The sequence below is a fragment of the Apium graveolens genome, chromosome 8 (assembly GCF_009905375.1).
Source record: "Apium graveolens cultivar Ventura chromosome 8, ASM990537v1, whole genome shotgun sequence".
Lineage (NCBI taxonomy): Eukaryota > Viridiplantae > Streptophyta > Magnoliopsida > Apiales > Apiaceae > Apium > Apium graveolens.
In genome coordinates this window covers 3,604,800-3,612,406 of record NC_133654.1, presented here as the reverse complement: position 1 = coordinate 3,612,406, position 7,607 = coordinate 3,604,800, and positions in this window count along the sequence as shown.

Genomic DNA, 7,607 nt, shown 5'->3' with positions numbered 1-7,607 from the left:
TTGTTTGAAACCATTTGATGAATTCGGGCTTCAGAGTTCTTCTTCAGATAAATGTTTGCTTTTTCAGGTTCTTTGGTTGCTTTCATGGTAGACCAAGGTTGGTCTAGGACTCGACTTGTCTTGTCCAGTACCATGACTTGGTTGCTTGCCAGTTCTTCTGGACTTGTTTTGTTTGCTTCTTCCCTTGTCCGGGGTTGGTGTTTTTTCATGCTTTGTTGCTTGCGTAGGACCGTGGCCTTCCTCTTGTTATCTTGATGTGTCTCTGTCATAACTAATCCCTGGTTGTAGCATGTTTCAACGACTCCATAATCTCCTTTAATCTCTCCGACTCCTGTCGGGGTTGGGAATTTGATCTTGAGATGGGAGATTGAAGTTATTGCTTGCGTCATGGTTAGAGCTGATCTGCCAATGATTCCGTTGTATGAAGAAGGAGCGTTGATCACATAAAATTTGATGACATGAGTCACTTGGTTAGGAGCAGTTCTAAAAATGACTGGTAGGTACAAAGTTCCTTGGATCGGGACTAAGTTGTGCCCGAAACCATAGAGTGGGTCCTCCCGGCACTCATTTGAGCTGACGCTTCCTAACTGCATTCTATCCACTGTGTGCTTGAAGAGAATATTTACTGAGGAACCGTTGTCTATGAGCATTCTTCTTACTTCATTATCAAAGATGTCCAGAGTGACAACCAAAGCTGCATTGTGATGAGGGTTGACTCCTTCGTAGTCCTTGCTGCTGAAGGATATCACCAGGTCTGGGAGTGATTGGATGGAGAGCACTTCTTTGCCGAAGTCCGGGCTCCGGGGTGGGGAGTAGGATCCGCCTAGGACCACATTGACTACATTCTTTCCTTTCTTCTGCGCTTCGCCTCTGCTGTTATCCCGAACTAAGTACTTGTTCATGTTCCCCTTCTTCACTTGGTCCTCAATGAAGTACTTGAGTGATAAGCAATTCTCGATCTTGTGGCCATGAGTCTCGTGATAATCACACTGCCTATTGTAGGGCCTGCTCTCCGGAGGAGTTTGCATTGGCTTCGGAGGATAATAGAAAGGCTTGTCTTTGACTTCTTTCAAGATTTCCTCCCGGGTCATGTTGAGAGGAGTCCAGTCCGGCTCCTGCTTCGGCTCCTGGGCTTGCTTCACGGGTCCTGGGTCGCTGTTCGACTCCTGCTTAGGACCAAGTCTTTGGAAAACTGGGTTGGCTTATCTTTCTTGGCTTTGTTGCTTTGCTTGAATTTCTTGTCCTGATGGTAACCCCCTTTCGGTCGGTCATCAGTGTTTCTACTCCTGGACCCCCCATTTCGGGTCATCCTCATTGCCTGGAGCACATCTATTTCCTTAATGAATCTGGAAGCCATTGAGTAAGCTGCTGTCAGGCTTTGCGGCTCCTTACTAATTAGCTCTACTATATATCTCTCATTGTGCTCTGGATCCAAATTTCTTCTGAAAATGCTTAAAGCTTCCCTCTCATCTAAGCTTGAAACCTTATTGATTACTTCCTGGAACCGGCGCATGTATGCAGAAAGGGACTCATTGTCATTCTGCCGGTTTGTCTCCAGGTGACACATGTGCATTTTGTGCGTTTTTTTTGCCCGAAATCTCCGAAGGAAGGAGGCCCGAAATTCCTTCCAAGAGTGGATGCTGCGAGAGGGGATTCTGCTGAACCATCTCTGGCCCCCCCCTTAAGAGTTGAAGCGAAGAACCTTGATTTCGTCAAGTCGTTGTAGTAGTATATCTGAGCTATCTGCTCAAAGTAGTTTAGGTGCTCCTCCGGGTCTCCTAGACCATCAAAGGAGTCAAAGTTGTAATGTTACAAGTCCCGCTGTCGGGGGATAGCTTCCAAGTAGTGGCTGAAAGGAGTGAGTGTTTCTCCAATCTCCACTCCTAAGTCTCTGTCCATCTTCCTCTGCAATTCATAGATAATGTCTTTGAGGTCCTTCTGCTTCTCTTCTTCTTCATCATCAGAAATCAGCTCCGGAGTAGGGTCTCTCCGGGTTCTTTTGCTCCTAGACTTGACCAACAGCTTCTCTTCTTCTAATTGCATTCTCTTTTGGATCTTTAGCTCAAGCTTTGCTTCTTCTTCTTTCCTGATTTGCTCCCGGACTTCTTCCAACTTTCTCTGTTTAGCAGCTTCTGCTTCTTTCTTGCCTTGATCTTTTTTGCTTTTCTTTCATTTGGCTCCAATGCGGTCGAACACAGACCTCTTTGATTGTTGGGAGTCCCCGGACTCCTCCGGCTCCTCCTCTAGTTCGGCTTCTTCTTGGAGTCAGGTCTGCTCCTGTCTGTATAGTCTGATTGCTTCTGCTAGTTCATCGCTTGTAAGGTTGGCCATGTGCTCTTCGGCTACCGGGACATTGGTGTACTTGTACTGATTGAGCTCTATGAGGGTCCTGGCATCCCTGGTGTTTACAATTCTCTCCACTACGGGAGTGTGTAGTGGTTGCTCCTGGAATGTTTCTCTCTCGGCTCCTGGGTCAAGGGCCTGGGAGTGGTCCGGCTCCTGGACCTGAGCACTAGCAGATGGTCTTCCAGAGGTATTCTTTCCTGGTCTTGCCATTTCTCAACAATACCAACAACAAATAACAACAATATACCACAGAGAATATCGGTCTATGGTTGCTTTATGAAATTTGCAAAAACTACCCAGAATAACAACAAAAACTAACAAATAGCTTCCTGGGAGCAGCTCAAACAATTTTATGGGACTATTCAACGATGAAGTACAACGCAAATGCTATATTCAACCTTAGAGCAATAACGATTAAAACTAACGATGGCTCACACAAACGTGGCTTAAATCAACAAAACGGGCTCACATAAACGTGGCCTAAAATAACAAGCACACACAAACGTGGCTGAAATAAACAACATTCATTCTTATGGAAGAGGTCGGTTGCTTGGGTTCTTACAAGTTTGAATAAATGGACTCTTTGAAGAGTTTGTTGATGAAGGTGAATCCAGGGGCACCGAGACCCAAGTATGGAGAGCCCCTCCTTCTAGCGCCAAATGATAATTCCTGGTGGCGGGGCTGCTCCTTCGACGGCGTCCTGGATCCTTCTCCGCTGTAGAGGTGTAGCTGTGGTTGGGTTCCTACAAAATAACACCGGAAGGGGGGTTGGAGTCCCGCGGCGCCTCCGGCGTGAGAGTAAGAACTAGCTTTTTAGGAAGATGAAGATGAATATGAATGCAAGGTGGTTGTGTGTTTATGTGAGTGTGAGAGAGTGATTAACCCCAAAACCTCACCTTCTTGGGCTATTTATAGGACAAGGGTAGGGTTTTGGGGTTAGTACCTTTAGATCATAGACGTCGGTTCTGGGAGCGGAGGACACCTGGCTGGAGTGGATACTTTACACGTGTCAGCGCGAGATTGGCCGAGGAATGTTCTGGGGATCCTCTGACACGTGCCCTGATTATTCCCATGATTGATGTGTGACAGTTGTCCCCATCACGTGCCTGGGCCAACGTCTCACGTGCTGGGATTTACCAAGGTTAGGCTTGCGGGACTGAGCTGGTTAGGAGCGGTAGTGTTCGGGACTACTCCTTCTAGGAGCTGCATGGAGTTAGGAGCTTAGGAGTAGTCCTCCCATGAGCTGTATGGAGTTGAAGGCCTAGGAGTAGTCCTCCCAGGAGCTATATGGAGTCAGGAGTTTAGGAGTAGTCCTCCCAGGAGCTGTATGGAGTTGGAAGCCTAGGAGTAGCCCTCTCAGGAGCTATATGTACTATCACTTACCAAAACTAATATTATTTTAATATGTTTCTTGTCCTCCGTGCCCAAACCATGTGTATACAAATGGCGAGGACAGAGGGAGTATAGGTTTTTGTTTCTCATAATGTATCATCTTCAAGTGCATCATATTTGGAGGATCTGTATGCTGTTTAAACCAGAATTCTTCGAGTCTTTAAATCGAAATTAGATAACAAACCTACAAGAAAAGGCACATAACTCAATTAATTCAATGATAATTAAATACATAGTTTTGATCAGTTTAGCATTGTTGTGGCCAACTTGCTGCAGCAGGTGGAACTGCTAAAAGACATAGAATGTTTAGATTTCATAGTGCCTAAAATTGACTTAGCATGCAGATATGCTGCAGTTCAAGATAAATTTGTATGCTCAAGTTTCAAACCAAGAAACACTGAATACATAAGTCTGTACACACACATTAAAGGTAACAAGGTCATTTTTTCATATTTATTGAATGCCAATAATTTGTCTAGTTGTCTTTCACATTCATTGGGGGATAGATCACCCTGAAAGGTGGAAAATCTGTAATGTTATCCAAACCCTTCTCTGCAGCTTTTCTTTACTAAAAGGTTGTTTCTTTCTCATTCAATTTCTCTATCTTAAATAAGGTGATAAGGGAATAGCTGGCAATTCTATCGTCAACCTCTGCTCTCTACCTAACCTTCTAAAAGATACTCCAATAGTTAGTAACCGGCCTACAAAAAGTGTCAACTTAATAAGTCTTAAAGAGACATATTTAATAAGCCGCACGCAAAATTAATCAAGAAAGTTGTGTGTAATTAAGTTCATTAACAAATTTGTGTAGAATTGATCACATAACAGTTTTACATATATATAATAGAATACCTATTTCATGGCCAAATATTTCCCTTCGGCTACTATCTGTTGGGTTTTAATCTAAACGTTTGCTTATCTGTCTTACTTGAAGTTATATAGTTTATGATTGAGTTACCAGCTATCAAGCTGTCAGTGATATGCTGAGTTGTGGTTGCTTGATTGTGGGAATTATTCGAATAAATCGTAGCAGTAGTAGAGTGAAGTCAGGAGTATGATTGATTTTTTTCCTAGTTTTAGCCATTTTCTTTCTTGTTATTTAGGTACCTTTTATGTAAACTGGTTATATATAAGCTTATCAAGTAAATAAGAAAAACTACGCTTTAGGGCATCTCTTTCTTTTGTTCCGTTTTTATATAAACGCTATGCAGACATATTAGTCTTTTCAACATTCTGGTATCAGAGCATTAGGTTCAGTGTTTTATGCCCAAGTATATGCCTAGGGAAATAAACGTGATGAATCTAGGAAAGAACAAAGAAGAATTAGTCGGTCTGAGTTACCCCATATTGATGAGGGAAAACTATATGGCATGGGCTTTAAAGATGAAAGCATACATGCACGCTCACGATGTGTGGGAGGCAGTAGTACCAAAAGATCCTAAAGCATCCATCCAGGATAATATGGATAAGATTGCTATAGCAGCAATCTACCAAAGCATCCCCGATGATATTCTATTGTCGGTTGCAGACAAAGAGACGGCCAAAGAGCTTTAGGAAGCGGTGAAAACATTATGCCAGGGAGCTGATCGTGTTAAGAAAGGAAGAGTTCAAACTCTTAAAGAAGAATTTGAGTCCATGAGCATGAAGAACTCTGATGCATTGGACGACTTTTGTTTAAAAATCTCGGCACTGGTGACAAATATGCATGCCCTTGGTGAGGAGATGTCAGAGGCATACGTGGTTAAGAAATTATTAAGAGCTATCCTTTAAAAGTTTCTGCAAATTGCATCTACCGTTGAGAAATTCGGGAACTTGGAAATAATGACCTTCGAAAAGACTGTGGGATCCTTGAAGGCACACGAAGAGAGAATGAAAGGACCAGTTGAGTGCAGTGAAAGCCAACTACTCCTTACTGAAGAAGAGTGGATGAAAAGGGAGAAAAAAGAAGAAAAATTGTTGTTCACGAGGGAAGAATGGTTGAGACGTTCGAGTAAAGGAGGAATGGAATAAAAACACGAGGAAGAGATTACTATTGAGGTGGACGTGATAAGAGCCGTATCAGATGCTTTAACTGTAACTATCTTGGTCACTATGCAGCAGATTATAGGAGACCAAAACGTGAGAAAGAAATTAAAGAAGAGGCTAATATTTTTCAATTTTCGGATGACAAGCCGGCATTGTTACTCAATGAGTGTAAAAAGAACGAAGAAAGTATGATGCTTGTTAATGAAGAAAAGGTAGATCCACAGTTAAAGAAGGTTGCAGGTGAAAAACAAGCGCATCCGAACTTGTGGTACTTGGACAACGGGGCTAGAACCCATATGTCCGGACAACGCACAAAGTTCAAGGATTTAGATAAAAAAATAACAGGGCGGGTCAAGTTTGGCGATGGTTCAATGGTACATATAAAAGGAAAAAGGCTTAGTAATTTTCAAGTGCAAGAATGGAGACGGAAGAGTCTTACGTGAGGTATATTACATTCCATCGCTGTGCAATAATATTAGAATTTTTTAAGTATAAGATTTTGAAGAAATAAATTAGAATTTTGAAGAAAATCGAACATGTAAATGATAAATTTGCTTTTTTAAGTATAAGATTTTTGAAAATATTAAGAGATTAAAACTTGTATTTGTATTTTATAAAATATTGCACACGCTTATTTTCCTTTATATTTTTTATATTACTTGTGCAGTTGTGCTAAAGAAAATAATACTACCATTTATCAGTTCATAATATTGTGAGTAAATTGCACTTTGCACCCCTTATAAATAGTCACTTTTTCGGTTTGATCTTAAATTTTTAATTTTGGCAGAATACATCCCTCAACTTTAAATTTCGTTTCATATCACACCTCTTTTAACAATTTTCAAGGGTAAAATTGGAATAATTATTTTTATGTTTATATTATAACAACGTGCACCCCGTATTTATGATATTTTAGCAGATTACACCTCGATTTTAACTTCGACTCGTTTCAAAAAATATGTATATATGTATGATAATTTAGATAATATTTATTCACTTGAAAAATAATTAAAATATAAATATTCTCTATTAAATTTGAATCGAAATCACAAATAAGTCTTTTATCCTAGATGACAACACAACCAGGTGCATAATGTAGTGCCCTATAAAGTGTATAAAATTACAAACAAACATTAGTAAAATGTAGTAATTGTCAGAATAAGTAGTATTGATTGTGCTTACTTTGTCAATTTTTTTAGCACTAGGGCAGATGACAAATTCCTTATCCTTCATTTTGTCCCTTCTCACTTGGATTCTCTTCATAACAGCTTTGTGTATTTCTCTCAACATTGTTATGATTGGCAATTCTCTGTATTTCCTTACACTGCTATTGAACACCTCACAATGATTGTTTACAAACTTATCACTGCAAGGTGTGGTTCTAAAAGCAGACCTAGACCATTGACCTCTAGGTTTATCCATCAACCATTCATAACAAGGCTTTGAAACTTAGGACATATTAGTACCAGAAGAAATTAGGGATTAAGAACTAGGTGTTTTAAATTTGAAGTTATAAAAGAATACATACATCTTTCATCTTCTCCATATGCAGTTTAAATTCCCAATTAGTAGTAGCTCTTGCAGCCTTCCATAGCAAGTCCTTTTGTGTTGCACTCTTGAATTCCTTCACCATATTTTGAAATAAATGCATTACACAAAATCGGTGTTCAGCATTGGGAACTACAGAGTCTAATGCATTTATCAATCCCTGAAAAATGTCAAAAATGAGCAAATTATGTCAAAAACATGTCAAACTGTTAAAAACAAGCAAATTAAAACATTGACAAATGATATCATTTTTATACCTTCTGTCTATCTGAGATAAATGTCCATTCCTTGTCATT